A 16,364-nucleotide genomic window follows, 5' to 3' on the forward strand; every position below is an offset into this window, starting at 1 on the left:
TAGTTTCCAACTAGTTCAATTCATTGCCGGATTGCCACATGGCTAAAGCCGTAACGTACTATAAAGCGCAGATGTTGTGGCAATTAATGCAACTAATTGAAGCACTGCATTTCCAAACACTGGAGCGTTTATAGATTTAATTCATTACTGTTATGAAAAACTTACAGCTTACACACAAATATATTAAAGTGAAAATTTTAATATCTGTAAAATATTATCTTAACATAGTTATACATATTTACAACTGCATTAAAGTTATTTTGCTCAGACTGTTTAACTTTTTGAAAAGGTTTCTCTGAATTTATTTCCTGGAATTCGTTTCTTCCTTCCTGGATTCAATTAATTAATTTCAAGCAAAGTTTCGCTTTTTAGAAATATTCATGCGTATGTGTTTATAGAATAAGCTTTATTAGTTTTCACTGCTTTTCTGCAAATCTGGAAGTTGTCAGAAGTTGCACACATACAGAGACATGTGGTACTACAACTTGAGAGAAGAATTTTCTAGATTTATAAATAGTCTCAAATATATTCAAAAATATAGAGCGCTATTTGAGGATTTATCCTATTAAATAGGACTTCTCAGACGAATAGCTGTCAAAACAGCGCTCAAAAATCATCGAAAAGCTTAAAAATTCGTGGAAATTTATTTTCAAAATTCGCGTTTTGAGTAATATACATATATGCGTGTAGACAATCGTTGTGTAGCAGGATAGGTCGACGAGTTATGGCCAGCTTTGCAGAAAAAGTTGTGTAAAATTTAAACGATGTAACTTCAAAAGCTCTTCAAACACTAATGGCATAAAATTTGCGAATTAATAAAACCGGCATATTTGAAATTTTATTGATATTTCCGTAATAAATATTCATTACCTCTAAGCCTCTGTTAAGCTCCTTCCAACTAAGAAACTTCATAAAGAAATATAAACATATACGTTTATATCTCACGACTTTGACTCTTTCTCTGACCAAATATCAATCGAAATATCTGCTTCCAGCCACTAGAAAATTCCATTCACTGGAATCTTCGATTAATAACCTGTAAGATACAAAAAGTTGGATGCAGCTATCACATAGCTACTGGTACAAACGTACCTACTTACACATCCAAATGTGGATAGCCTTGCCGTGCGAAAAACTTGATTAAGTGGCATTGTGTTATGCAATGCGGTATGAACCCCAGATAGGTAGACACTTGTTGTCAGCGGCATGCGTTATCACTTTTGCATGTCAAGTGCTCTTTGGCGAGACATGTCGAGGAGGGCATAGCTCACAAATTAATTAAAAGGCTGCCAATCGTCGCGTTGATGCCGTGTTATATTCATTCAACATTGCAACATAATGCTTCTTTCCCTTTCACCGTGACTCGTAATTGATGTCTTTATTTTTAGCAGAAAATATAAAAGTGACGAATAGCGAAGGTATTAGTGCTAAATATCAATGGCGTTTATATGTGATTATATATGGTAGATAAACTGTTTTGTTAGTTATATTATTTAAAGTTTATCATTTTTTGTATAAAGTTCTGGGTATTCACTCTTCCCACTAGGTGGCGCCATAAACAAATTGGTACCAAAACTTATATGTATATGGTATGCGATCCAATATTGGAAGCTATCTGAATTAAATACTTGTATTATTCTTCTACGTAGTTTGAAGCACCAGGCTCGATTCAATTGCACAGAGACTTTTCACAGTTTGAAGTTCTCGGCGCCCTATTTGCTCTCTTGACTACAGTTGGAGTCTTACACATAGTAAAGTAATAAAACGCTCAAGAATTAGATCAGGAACTGGGTTCTATGCAAGTAACAATATGTTAACGGTGCAATTTTCTCTCTAAGATTATATTGAGCAGTTTGCTATTCCAAGAGCTAAAGTTTTAAAAGAGGCTGAGATTATGTACAACTTCAGATAAACCTCAAAACTTAAGATAAACCTGAAACTCACATAGCATGAGAGCATAAAAAAGGGAATTTTCGGGAATGTAAACAAAAACTTCTGTATAAATTGTTTTACAATTTTAAGATTATATTTTTAGATTTGTTAAAAATATATAGTAAAATGTTTGAAAAAAAAATGTCATATGTTTCGAAAAAAGGTTCTCCATTGAAGCAGTGATTTCGTCCTGCTTCGAAAAAAAAATAAAAATTTTCGTTGTTTTTGGCCTGCCAAATTTGATTTTCTTAAGTTCAGAAAACTGGTAGCCGGTTGTATGGAGAACTACTATACGTATAAGATTTCGTAATTATCTAAACAATTTCTAAAAATTTAGTCTAGAGAAAAACGTGTTTAAAGATAAATTGTTAGAGCTAATTGAACTGAACAGCTACACTATAGAATGATGTAACTCAAAAACAATTTGAGATATTGAATTTTAGTATATTATTTTTAAATACCGAAATATGAATATAAAATATATTTATTTAAAATGTCATTCTGTTCTACTCTTAAACAATATAATTGTTGTTTTAAATTTATGACTTTAAATTTTCTTCTCCAAACAAAGGAGAAGAGTGTCAGAAATCTGTAAACAGTCAAGGTGAGCTCCTTGCTGCTTTCAAATTTTATTCACAGATAATTTATAAAAACAGCTCGAGTTGCAGTTGTCAGCTGCTTAGTGTAAACAACTCACTAACTGGCAACAACTTGAATCAAACAAACCAAGCAACGGTAAAATAATGTGAAACAAACTCTCTAAGCAAAAAAAAAAAATATTATTCAGATTATTTATTAGGATTTTACACTACACTGGCGGGCACCTCTGGGTGAGTGTGCGAAAACCATCAGTCACTCTGTGAAAGTCACGAGGGCACCGCGGCCATAATTTTGCACAGTGAAAACAGAGAAAGTGTAAGATATGCAAGGCGCAAGGTGCCGTACCTCCATGCAAATGCTCTATTTCTTTCCAATTACTTACGTAACTATTTGCACTTGCTATTTTCTATTTATTCTACCTCATTTTGAATTTGTTTTTGTTTTTCTTCTGCACGGCGCCAAGAGCGAACAATTGAGTTTCAGTTATTTGCTGACTTCCGTTAGTTGTAAGCATATTTGTTTTTGTTGCTGTCGACTTTATGACTATGACTGTTATGGATCTAAAAGTTGACATTCTAATTTAGAATTTAGAGAAACTTTTAAAACGCTTTTCCATATTAAGCTCATTGCTATTGAGATGAGTTCTTGTTGAAGTGGAATACAACTGGAGGATATAGGATATGATAAGGAAAAAGCTATTTTGGAACTGATTTGAATAATATTTCACGACTCTGCTATAAGGATAGGTCTAAATTTGATCTATGTTCCCTTAGAAATATTGTTCAATTGTGTGGTAACATTATAAGCTACTTATAAATTCGGAAAAGGGGATTTTGTGTAGGCAAAATAGTCAAAAAAAGTAGTTAATTTAAAAAATTATCGAAGCTGACGACTTAAACAGAATAAAGTTAATTTCGGCGCCATACACCAATATGTTCGTATGAAGGGTGCAAGGGGAAGGTTTAGACCTTGTGTCACAATTTTTGGTTCAATTAAGTATGTTGAAAGTTGTGGGATTGTTAACGTTCGTGAAATTAAGGTTTACAGTACTACAGATTGGCACAGCTTCTATTAAATTTTTAATACGTATCAGGAAACCCTGCTCGAAAAACTTTTCTCCGTAAAAAATAAAAAATTTTCATTGATCGATACTACTTTTCCATAATAATTAAGAACCAAAAATATCAGAAGCAAACGATTTGGAGTGTCCTTCACTTCGCCACAACTACACACACAAGCATACCGATAGAAACGCGAAATGTAAAAAGTTTCTAGATTTTGAGGATTTATTACAAAGTCACGAGAAGAACTGCGATAAATTAAGTAACGCTAACGCGTTCTACAAGCGTCGAAACTTTGGGCTAAATACGCGCGACACAAAAAGCCAATGCAAGAAAAATTACTTAGTTTTTTTTTTTAATTTTTTTTTTTACTTTTTGCCTGCATTTTCACGAAGTTGCAGCGAGCGCTTAAGTAAAAAACAAGCAGCAATAATTCAAGTGCCTTATTCATGGCTTTAACTTCGGTGAATCGCCGTTTGACAATTACAAGTGCTGACAATTTTCTACGCGAGATTTACGCGAAAACTGCGAATCCGAGCGAAAAGTGGGGTTAATTTGAGTGGTGGATAGTTTGCAAGTAAAATGGAGCGAGTATCAACGAATAGTGAAAGTATTTGAGTTCAGTTAGAAAGATTTGGCTAATAATTTATAGTATATATGGTAAAACATGGCACTTGCGTGTTGCAGTTCTCGCAGTTGAAAATAATATAATATAGTAAGTAATTTATTATATTAAATAAGCTAATTAAGTTTTTGCGTTGCTAATGTAGAATTTTCGCCAAACAATGACATTAACACTAACGTATTTATTGTTTGCGTAACTGTTGAAGCATTTCTACATGATTTCTCTGCTCACAATCCTAATCTAACATTACAACAAAATACTCTCATTTAGGAAGCATTAATTTGCACTCAATTAGCTGGCTAAATAAATGAAGACAATAGCCAACAAAGCAATTCTACAATCCACCGCAATCGGTTTCGCAGTAATCCACAAATATGTTTACTAAATAAGTCATTAAAAGAGATAAGCGGCAAACAAAATATGCCAAGCATTTAGACTGTTTTAAAGCTGGCAAGGTAACAAATAATTGAACCGCAAAATGTGGCATGCAACAAGTGTACTGTTGACTGCAAGATGAACAAAAACAATGTCAGTATTAATATTGAAGACTCCCATACTAACATATGTATATTCGATTGTGATATTTAATAGATAACAAGTTGTAACATTTTACCGTTATCTGATTAAATTTCACACAAAATGTCAAAAAAAAAATGTTCACGTATTTTAATACAAATATTTATTATCGTCTTCAAAATAGGTTCCTGAGCCAATACTTAATCTAATTTTCCATACACTTCCTATAAACCTCTGCTATGATGGCCTTCAGTGCTTTTAGCGAATTTTGTTTTATTTGAATCCGGCTCATTTTTGAAGCGCCATTTGCTATATTGTTGAACAGTTTTGACGGCATATTCATAAATACAGTCACTATTGACATAGTCGAAGCTATTGTCCTAGACCCTTCGGCATTTTCAAACCCAGATGAAGACTTTAAGTCTTGGCGGCATGACAGATATGACTATTGATACAATTTGCTTAGGACATTAAGACATCACTTCAAAGATGAAAAAAGGCAAATACACATCTTGGACTGAGTTGATGAAACATTAAGGTATTATCCAAGTGATTACCTCCATCCCATAAAAAATATATATTATATATTATTCTAAGCTTCAGCTTAACAGGAAATGACTTGCTTTAAGGGAAAAAGTTACAGTTTTCTTAGAGCGAATTACTTAGCTACTAGTGTTTCTTTGGATTACTTTTGCAAAATAAAATTAATGTACTAGTGCCTTAAGTGTCAGCATGGTAAGGAACTGAGATCGAATTAGATAATAATAGCAGCTACAATTCCAATTATATTCTACCTCTGAGCACCGTAGTTTAGTGTTTAGAAGGACACTACTCTTCAAGATTTTAGTTGCGAGAAAACAAAATGCGTTTTTAATAGTGCAATGAAAGTCTTCCAAGCATATTTATTTTATAAAACGACTTTTATAAAATCTAGAGCCGGTAAAACCTAGTCGGTTAGGGGCCGATTTAAAATTTATAGGTGTCTTCATTCACTTGATTTTGTGCATATTGTAGAAATGTGAAGCAAAAAGCGCAGCGTGAAATATTATTCGTAGTAAATATAGCGCCGGGTTAATTTTGAGAGAAGCTGCGGCTAATAAGAAATGTTAAGAATAACTAGTAGCAGGCACCTAAATAAATTAATAATGCAGACCTAACTAACCCATTTTGTTCACTTGTTATTCACACTTCAAATGGTGTAATAAACTGCTTGACAATTGAAATTTTAACTATTTATTGTCGTAAAGAAAACTCAAGCCATCTCAGGTAAAATAAAAAACTTTAATTTTAAGACACCTTATAAACATTTTAATAATACTTCGTAAATATAAATATATTTGTGAATATAAAATTGTGTGAAATGTTATAAAATATATTCGCGAGATATTTCATAAGAAAAGTGCAAAGCAAAGCAACTTTCTCAGATATGAGTAAGAATGCTCGAATTGCCTGAAAAAGTCAACGCAAAAAGCTCGAAAGCGTAAGGGCACAAGAGCGGAAGCGTAAATTAAATTAAGCAAAAGTGTGGGAAAACGCATTCATGCATAAACGAAAGCGAATGGCAAGAAGCATAACAAGAAGAGCCACACACCCAAACCAGCAAGCACACTCTGCCCGTAAAAGTTCAGCAAAAGCACCAAGTACTGCCTTCAAGAAATATACACACACACACAGCAACACAAGCGTAACCATTCTTGTCCCTCAGCGCCCGAGTGGCAGCACTTCGAACTGGCTGAGCGAAAAGTAACACACTCACTCGGGAGTGACAGACCGAAACAGAAGTGAATCTTCAAATCTTCAACAGCATGTTGTAGTTGCTGTAAATGCAAATACATGTATGTGCGTTGTAAGCGATATTTACAAACAAATAAACAAACATACACACCATACTTATTTTGCCACCTTGAAAGCATAAATCTGCGCCACTGCTCGCTTGCGTGCGAAAATTTGCGCCCACTTAGGCGTATGAGTGATGAAATGTGATAAGTTTGCCGAGTTCTTCTGTGCTTGTTCGTTTGCTTGGTTGGTTGGCTCGTTGCTTGGCTGATTGAGCTTTGGCAGCGGTGAAATAAGCGACGGCATGCGACACATGTGCGACCGGGTGCAGTGAGGTGTGTATCTGGGTGAGTGCGTGCGTGGATTATAAAATTGTAACGGGAATATTTTTATTCATTCACATCTTCGTAAGTGTGTGTAGTGGCTTGAATTTCTTCTTAAACATATATTATATATATGTGTGTGTGTGTGGAGTACTCGCGTTTCTAACCGCAACTTCGCAGTGAAGTGGAAAAGTGTCAAGGTCGGTAGTTAGTGTATTAGGTAAGTGGAAGGCTGTCCGTTTATTGACAAATATAAAACAGTAAGTTGTGATTTTTCTGGCAGAAGAGGGAAGGTATTTCGCACAGCAGTGACATTGGTGAAAATATAAATTTTTAAGTAGGGTAGGGTTAATCGGAACAGGAATTAAAAAATATCTCCCAAGCAAAAGTAGAATTGCGAACATAAATGAGGGCCGTTCAAAAATCGTTTTCAAAGACTCTTTGATATTTGTGAAGGGTATTATGGCTTCGGTGCAACGAAAGTTAACGGTTTTTCTTGTTTGTTATACTTTTTTTAAAAAACATTTACTAGTACGTTTCAGAAACATCTAACATTAAAACATTAAGTAGTATATCGTATAACTATTAGGTATCTGACGAATTTTTCCTATACGTTAATATGTATTTGTCAACATACCAGCAATGCAAAATCATGCTGCAATATTTGCAAAAATAATTTATCGCAAAAACTTACCAGTTATCGTGTGCAATTTATTTGAGCAACAATGATTCTATTTACAAGCTTAACATGTGTTGATTTCCAGATGCTAACTTTCATTGCAAAGCATGCGATTTCCCACCATACATATGGTGTTACATATATGTCTCTGCTCATATGTAATGAAGTGTGTATTTTTATTAGCATGCTGCAAGTGTGTGCTATTGATTGTAGTTGCGAATGTGTGAAGTGCTTATGTAACGGGTCAACCGCAATCGACACTTTCCGGCAGTCATATGTGTGTTGCCGATTGTGTTGCTGGCTTTGTTGTCACGTCAAACAGCAACAACAAACAAAATAAAATTAACTACACCAGCTGGGAGCTATGAAAATAAATCCACTAATTCCATTGTGGTCACATGCTGTACGAGTATCCTTTTGCGGAATTTATATGAAATGTATACCACAGCACACAGACACATGAGAGTAACACACTACAAGCGCATAAATTTAATTTATGACGAACTCATAACGAAATATGAACAATTTAGATGGAGAGTTTATGTATGCCAATTTAGTTTTATAATCAAGTAGCCAATACAAATGTTTATTATAATGTTTCATTTGGCGTATTTTGAACTTGGATAAATAATACAAGTGTTTTGTGGGTTTTAAAATAAAAATGGCTGGTAAATTTTATGATTTGAAAATTTTGTAAGCTTAAAATATTTTCAAAGTTTAAAATTTTTAACTTTTATTTATACCTTGGTTTGAAATAAGGCCAATGAAAGGGTTGAACCAGTATGAACTTACTTAATTAACGATTCTTGGTTTAGGTAAGTTTAGGTTAGATTCAGTGGTGAACCGCGAGAAGCCAGTGGATCTTCTACCATTCCCATACTGCAGCAAGTGGGACTGAAGTACCCGACTTAGCAAGCTGACCAAATTTGCTGTTTACTGAATTCCGCTGTGGTCAAGCACCGAAAACAGTATTATAATGCAGTAATTCGATGCCAGAGATAAGGAATCGAGACATCGCTTTACTAGTCTCGAGCGTACTGTCGACTATCATAGTGAATAGCCACTACTTTGAAAGAGGCTACGCTAATGAGCTTTACAGCTTCCTTAATGACAACGACAGAGTCGTTAGATAGTTCCCAATAGTGTCTTTCTCCACCAACTCTCTCCACATGCGTTGGCCTATCTGCACACCACCCCTCTCCTCCAGCAACTCCTTTCCTCCTTAGAAAAGTAGTGAGTAGACAAAACAAAGGAAGTGAGTAGACAGAAACTTATATTGAAATGGGATAAGATAATTGTTGATTTTGGATCCTTAAACTAAACATAGTGTATATAAGTTTATATTCTACTATATACAAGTTTATCATTCGAAACTTAATTGACTTTCTGCCAACGTTCCAATTACCTCTTTATTACAGTCATCCTAACCTCCACCCACAATGTTAATTTGGCATTTCTTGCTGGCATCACGCCATCTCCAATGTCTGGTCGCGGTCCGGTCCAGTCATCGCGACCACATGCTTAGCTCTGTGCGTGCGGTGCCAGCTATATTTGTATATCCTTATTAAATTCTACACCATATACATTCATACTTTGTTACGAGTCGTATATGTGTGCCAAGTAGTGCTCTAAGTGGGCCACTCAAATATTACATCTTTTGGCGCCCGACTCTCTAAAATATACAATAAAATAATGCAAATTTTGCTTGCCTGCCTATTTTTCATTTTTCTCTGACTATACTAGTTGCTGTTGTTGTTATTATATTATTTATTGCTGCTATCTCAGTGTTTTTCTATTCTATGAGTGTCAAGGATTTGTGCGTATATCCACTCAAATGTATAAATAATCCTACGCAGCTGGCTCAAGTGTTTTAAAAATATAAATTAAACTCTGGAACCCTCACATACATTCACATGTGTTTGTGTGCGTGTGTGGGAACACTCACTCTCGTCAGCTGCTAAATATTTTTAATTTAAAACAAAAGCCACATTTATATTTATGCTTGAAAAATGTTAATTTACCTACTTCTTAGCGCGGCAAGCGAGTGAGAGAGAGAGAGATAGAGAATGTGTGGTGTGTTTGTGTGCATCTCTGTGAGTGCCATTTGGGCCTATTGAATTAAGCTGAATTTATTACTTGTGTGGATAAATGTCTGGACTTAGGGTTCTGCATTTAAATAGTCCATGAATTATTTTGTTTTTTGTTGTGTTTTTGTAGGTTATGGTAGTTCAGAGGCCAAAATGAAAGTGATTCTCAACTGAAATGAGTGAAAGTTACGAAATCAAGAAAATGAGGCAAGTGGGTCGCATATGGTTTCAAACCATTGCAATACGAGAGGATTTTTGGAAAACATTTTTAAGCTATTGCATAGCTTCTATCGCGAGCTTTGATCATGGGGACTTAATCAAGAAATTTATGCATACTTTTAGGCGTATTTTCGCATATCTCAAGCGGAACAAATCAATTAAAAAGATAGCAGAGCGATTAAAAAAGAATAATATTTAAGATACAATTTTTTTTTTAATGTCAAATAAAAATATGCAATCTAACAAAATTTAATATTTAAATAAAAGAAAAACAATTGTTTTCTTATCGATCACCACGCTCAAAAAGTGTAACTTATGCTAATATCAAAGAAAAAAATTATTATCAAAGAAAAAAAACAAAACTGCATAAAAAAAATAAATTATTTTAATTGCATAAATTGATAAGAAAAAATGCTATGCCATAGCTTTACCGCGGCAGTCCCGGAGTGCCACACATACTTTTTTATATTTTTAAAAAATTCTAACGGCAAAAAACCAGGGAAATAATGACACATATTTTTTAAACAGCCGCCATTTTGTGAAAAAAATCCTCTCATAGTGACATAGGTTCACCATTCCTCTTTAAGGTTTACTCAACAATTTCCATTTCGGGTTACTGGGAGTCCTGATATCCTGCACACCAAGACACGGCAGTTTTTCATCAGTCCCCACTTTGCCGGCCTGGAATTTTTTGAAATTTTTTTTTCAATGTTTTAATTAATTTGTATTCTTTAAATATCGATAAAAAACGTATACAAAAATGTATGGTAAAAATATTTCTTGTTTTTTTTATCGGGTCCGAAAAAGAGCCTAAAATTCGGGCTTCTAAACTAGAAAACCCCTTAATATTATCTATGTACATACATATTTTAGCGAGGATAACTGAAAGCTTTGGTGCATATTTGCATTATTTCTTATGTGAGCACTAATCGTTTCGAAATTTTATTTTGGTTTCGAAATAAATTCATAATATGAATAATATTTTCGAATCCCGAAACTATAATTTCAAAGTCCCGAAATTTCGGGATTGGTAAAATAATATTCCTCACGCTCAGAACACATTAAGCATAATTTTAGACTAGGTACGCTGGTTTTGTGGTCAAAACCGACGCTCACACTTTTCTTTGTAGTATTATGAATCATATTATATATATCTACAAAGCTGTATAGCTTCCCAGTGCCACACTAGTGCATACATATATTAGACGATGTCAAACGCCATGTCATATCTCAAAAGGTATTATTGCTTGAATATTTTAGTAATTTCCTTTTACTTTAGTACTTATAGCTTAGCGTATTTTTTATGTGCTCTCTCTCCTTCTTTGCGCATAAGTGCATTCCATCTACATAATATTGCACCAAATAAGCTGCCTTTCAGTTCGTTCACTAAAGTCCGTTGCTTTAGCAACTTTTCATTTCGGCGCCGAAAGCGCACACATACACACATACATACTGCTATGTAACTATGTGTTTGTGTTTATATGTATATGAACGAAACATTTGCTTGCCTCCAAGGACCCCGTCTGTGTAAAGGTGAGCTCGGGCAACATTTGTGTGCAATATTATGTTGATTTCCTGCTGTCTTGTTGCCCTGTTTGCCTACTTGCATGTGTAACCTGCATAATTCACATAAATTTTTACGTTATTATTGTTATCCACAACACCCAGCAACACAAATACAATATATTTCGTTTTTTTCCTTTGTGCTTGTCGTATTCGGAAAGCTATTTTTATTAACAAGTATTAAAATAAAAGCACAATAGTTCGAAAAGCTATGAGTCACAATAAAATTGCATTTATTATTTACTAGCATTTCTCTCTTGTATCTAGTAGTTAGGATATACATATACATAGGTATATGAATATAATAATAATAATTTTTTCAGTGACTCACACTAAATGTTTCCTGCCCCCATTAACTAAAATCAATTTTTAGTTGCTTGTTATTATTGTCTGTGCACACACCTTAAAATATCTCAACACGGCAGCGCCTTAGTAATCAAATCGCTGCCGCGAACATTAGTCACACGGCAAAGGCGCTTTATTTGGGTTCTCCACTTGAATATCTAATAAATTTCAAAGCCACGAAATTTCCAAAATTATTTTCCTTGCGCCGCTTGCCATACTTAACGCATTATCGTTGCTGGGTTTCGGTTCAATTTACGACGTTAAACACTTACCGCATAAATAGGAAGGAGTAAAGAGGAATGCTAAAAAGTTCTAAAGCCGGCACGTTCCATCGCCGCAAACGTATTTCCCCAGCCTTTGTCCACAAAATTGTTTACCTTTATTGCCGAACTTGTGCAGACGGTGTCCAGCCAGATGGTCATTGGCCGTAAGCAGTGGCACCAACGCAGATCCCACAATAGACCCCATAACAGCAGCAGCAGAAAGCGAATTTGGTAGAAACTCACACACACTCATGCAAACGCACATAAATTTCATTGAGCGACAGTCACGCAAGAGCGAACACGGAAATGGAAATCACCATAAAAATGGTAAATCGAAAAGAAAACGCAGACACACACACACAGCCATACACATGAACCCACTCCGCATAGTGAAATCCATATCCTTTGCACGGCGTCCTAAAGGACACTCGTTGATGTGCAGTAAGGATGGCGTTCGGACTTCTGCACAGCAATGCCAAAAAATAAGAGCGCCAGTAGAGAGTGGGTGGGAGGCGTCTGGTGAAATTGAGAGGGTTGACTTGCGGAAAATATGCGCAAATTAACAAGAATATTGTATAATGACGAAGGAGCTGAATTTATTATAAGCAACGCCGCGGCAAATGTGCGCTCACCTTTGCAAAACAAAATTGTGACTACGGCACAACAAAAAAAAAGACTGGTACAAAAAAAAATAAAAAATTATATAAAAAAATGGCATACACACAAATATTGCATATATTCAAATAAATTTTCATGTATACAGACGAAGAACGAGTTAGTATAGAACTTCTGACAACTAGAGTGAAATATCGCTGTCTCAGGCTTTTAATAATAGTTTATTTTTTTTTGGTGTTTTCATAAGAATTAGGTCTTAGTATTCAAGCAACGTATTATCAGAAACAACTACTAATATTTGATGTGTAGAGCAAAAAATCTTAGCAGGAGCTGAAAATAGAACATTATTGCTTTCGCAAGTCAAAGTTTTGACCATTTTAGCTTCAACAATCACTTCCTGTAATGACAACATCTCCTGAATCTTGGAGAGTTATAAACAGAAACGGAATAGCTGACGCATTTGACGTTTATGTACAATTTGCTTCATTTTATTTCGACTACGAAAGACATAAAGCTGCATTCGTTTTACTAACACTTAGATAGTGCTGAATCGAACAAACAACTAGTACAAGTATATATGCAATTCGTAATATCCTTAAATACTTTTTCATTGAAGACAAAAATATTGATTTCTCATCACATATAATTTTGGCTCCATTTGAAAGTAAAGTAAAAAAATGCGAAACCTTAGCTATTGCTGGTGTTCAATGTACCCAGAGCTGCATAGATTTTTATCCAACTAATAACCTCTAAGTTCCTGAGACCGAAGCATACTTTTGTGTTATAGACAGTAAATTGCATTTTGAAGCCAAAAACTCGAACCTTTTGGACAATAATTTAAAATCAAAGTGGAAGCCAAAATACAGTAGGATTTTCCCAAGTCTTATTGACATCCAAGAGGTTAAATATGTACCGTGTTTGAAAATCATATCATGTTTCACGTAGATGGCTTAAAAGGACCATTTAGTTTTTTGTATTCAGATTCATAAACCTATGATTATTACCCCAGTAATGTTGCGTTTGGTGAATGTATGTATGTGTAAAGCATTTATTTTGCGACCTCTATTCGACGTCGGTTTTGCAAAAGATTCCTTTGGTACGAGTCTATCATTGACATGCTTCATATCCGAAACATTAATCTAAATGTGTTGAGTCGATCCATAAGAGATGTTGAGATCCTTTGTTCGCTCTCTGATGCCAACACGATGATTTTCAGATACTTTCTTCAACTTTTTCGCCGTTAACATTATTTACCGATTAATAGAGGTGGATGGACGAATCACATGAGGCACGAGTATAATTTCGATGACTTGCCGACCTTCACTGAAGGCTTTGTGTCACTCAAATAATTATGTTTGTGATAAAGTAAACTCCACAAAATACTTTCGATTCCGTAGCCGTGATTCCATTGAAAATACAAAATATCCAGCAAACTCATTGTTCAATATTTTTCCATGGTAAAATTCGACTGACCAACAGTTCGCATCGTGAACAAACAGCTGCGACACACATACTAACTGAAAAATGGTGATAAAACTTCCCACGGATATAAAAAATATTAAGCAATCTAGAAAAAAATAATTGTCGATTCGGTTTGGACACGCAGTTTATATTGCACCAGTCCGGGTCAAATTTGATATTAATATTTTTAGTATTCAGCTCATTGCCTACCTCAAAACTTAGGGTTATATTAGTTAGTCGAAAACCATCTAGATTGTTTGAGAATAAACGAAACTGATTTCTTGAAGTTGGAAAATGTGTGTGTTTCTTATTTTCAAGAGTTCTTACCACATGAAAGGAGTTAATATTTCATAAATACCACATCTAATGGAATCTTGCGAAGACTGCAGAATTTTTCTGACGAAAGGTGCAGGCATTCCTTCAAAGATTTGAAGGACATTCCGTACCCTCAGACATACCAGCACGCAAATGTCAATGGTGAATTGTGACAGAGCTAGCAGCGACATATAATACCGTTATATAGAAATCACAGACGGTTATCACGTCAACTAGGAAAACGTAGAATTGCCGCAAGCCAAACAAGGATTTTAAATTACAAGCAATTGCCGCATGCAAATTGGTGAAGAAAGTCAAAGAGCAATGGAAAACAGAAACGACTTAAATGACTCCAAAAGCGAGAAATTCTCGGAAGCAAAACAGCGGCAAAATGCGCACACACGCGGAGTGTGAGCAACGTGCAGCATGCAACATGCGGCATGTAAACCGTGAGCCGTAAAGGCGACAAATTCTTGTGCTACGTGCCTCGGGCTTGTTGGCCAATGTGCATGAGTGTGCGTGCACGTGTGTGCATTTACGCTGGTCTGCCCGCACAACTATGATGCAATTATTACGCAAGCAAAATACAAACAAACAATCAGCGAATGTTCAACGTGAAAGGGTGTGTGTGTGTGTTGGTCCACGCTCAGCACAATATCAAAGTGTGTGTTTGTGTGTGTGTATGCCGTCAACTGCAGCAACGACACCTGAATGACTCATGATTGGGACTCCTTCTGGAAAATTGGTGGTTGATTTTCCGCATTTTTAAGCGCTGTCGCAGTCGCCGTCTGCGCCGCAGCCACGGCTCAGCTCGCTGCTCAGACTTTATTACAAGGAGTCGACTAACCTTCAACAGTCACTGAAGCTGCAAGGACTTGGTTGGAGGGCCAGCCGGCTGCGCAGTTCTTGTGTTTGGATGCAGTCAAGTGCCGAAGAGGGCTGCAAACGCCCGAGGAGTATAAACAGCCACCACTGTTTCGAGGAACTACCGTCTGCCGGCTGACTGCAGGGAGTGCAAAATGAGTTTTAATAAACGAGTACAAACAACAAAGGCAACCCTGTAAGAAAATTAAGCGTTACTAAATTTTAAGTGGTACAGGGGGCCTGCTAATGATGTGCAATCTATCAGATGTCAATTCTTTGTAGGTGAAAAGCGAGGTTTTATGAAAATAATAATAAGGGTTGCCATATGTGTTGAAGTAGGAAATTGAAAATGAATTCAAATGTTACAAAATTTGAAGCTAAAGTTATAAAAATAAGATTAGAAGGCATGTTAAAAATATTACATTTATAGAGCTGCCACCTGGCTTTAAAAAGTGATTAGTTGAACATTTACAGAGTAAAATTTAAAGAGTGAAAGGTTTAATATTTTCAAAGGTTTCAGTTTAATTATTAGTTGGTATGCGCCACGTATGTACGTATGTGTATTTAACTAGAAACGAACAAAATTAAAAAATCAAGAAAAGATAAAGATAAGCGGAATTTATACCAAAATATTTCAATAGCGTTGCTACCTGGGTCTAGAAAAAAATTATACAATACGATTAAACGTGAAAAATTTTGTTTTTTTTTTCGTTTCAGTTTACTATTACTTGGTGGCTTGCTACTCTTTTATTAGTTAAAAAATAATAGTGATAATTCCAAATAGTTAATGAGCTTATTAGACTCGAAATATAAATACATGCTTTATTTAGAGCACTGTAGTTAGGGATGCATTTAACGTAAAACTTTGAATTTATTTTACATAAAATTATATCTGCAATTCTGAAATAAAGCGTCTGATCAAAAATATGGCAACCAACATAAATGTTCGAAGTCTCTTGCAAGCCGAAATTGTTAGCATAACAAAAGCTTCCAAGTTGGCTTCGGCTCTAACCAGCAAGTCCATTAACCTCCTAGTGGATAGCCAAGCGGCAATTATGGTGCCTAATAGCGCCAAAACTCAGCCTCACAGTGTTAGGTTTTGCAAAAAGGCATTAACTAG

This window comes from Bactrocera oleae, chromosome 4 (genome assembly GCF_042242935.1).
Source record: "Bactrocera oleae isolate idBacOlea1 chromosome 4, idBacOlea1, whole genome shotgun sequence".
NCBI lineage: Eukaryota > Metazoa > Arthropoda > Insecta > Diptera > Tephritidae > Bactrocera > Bactrocera oleae.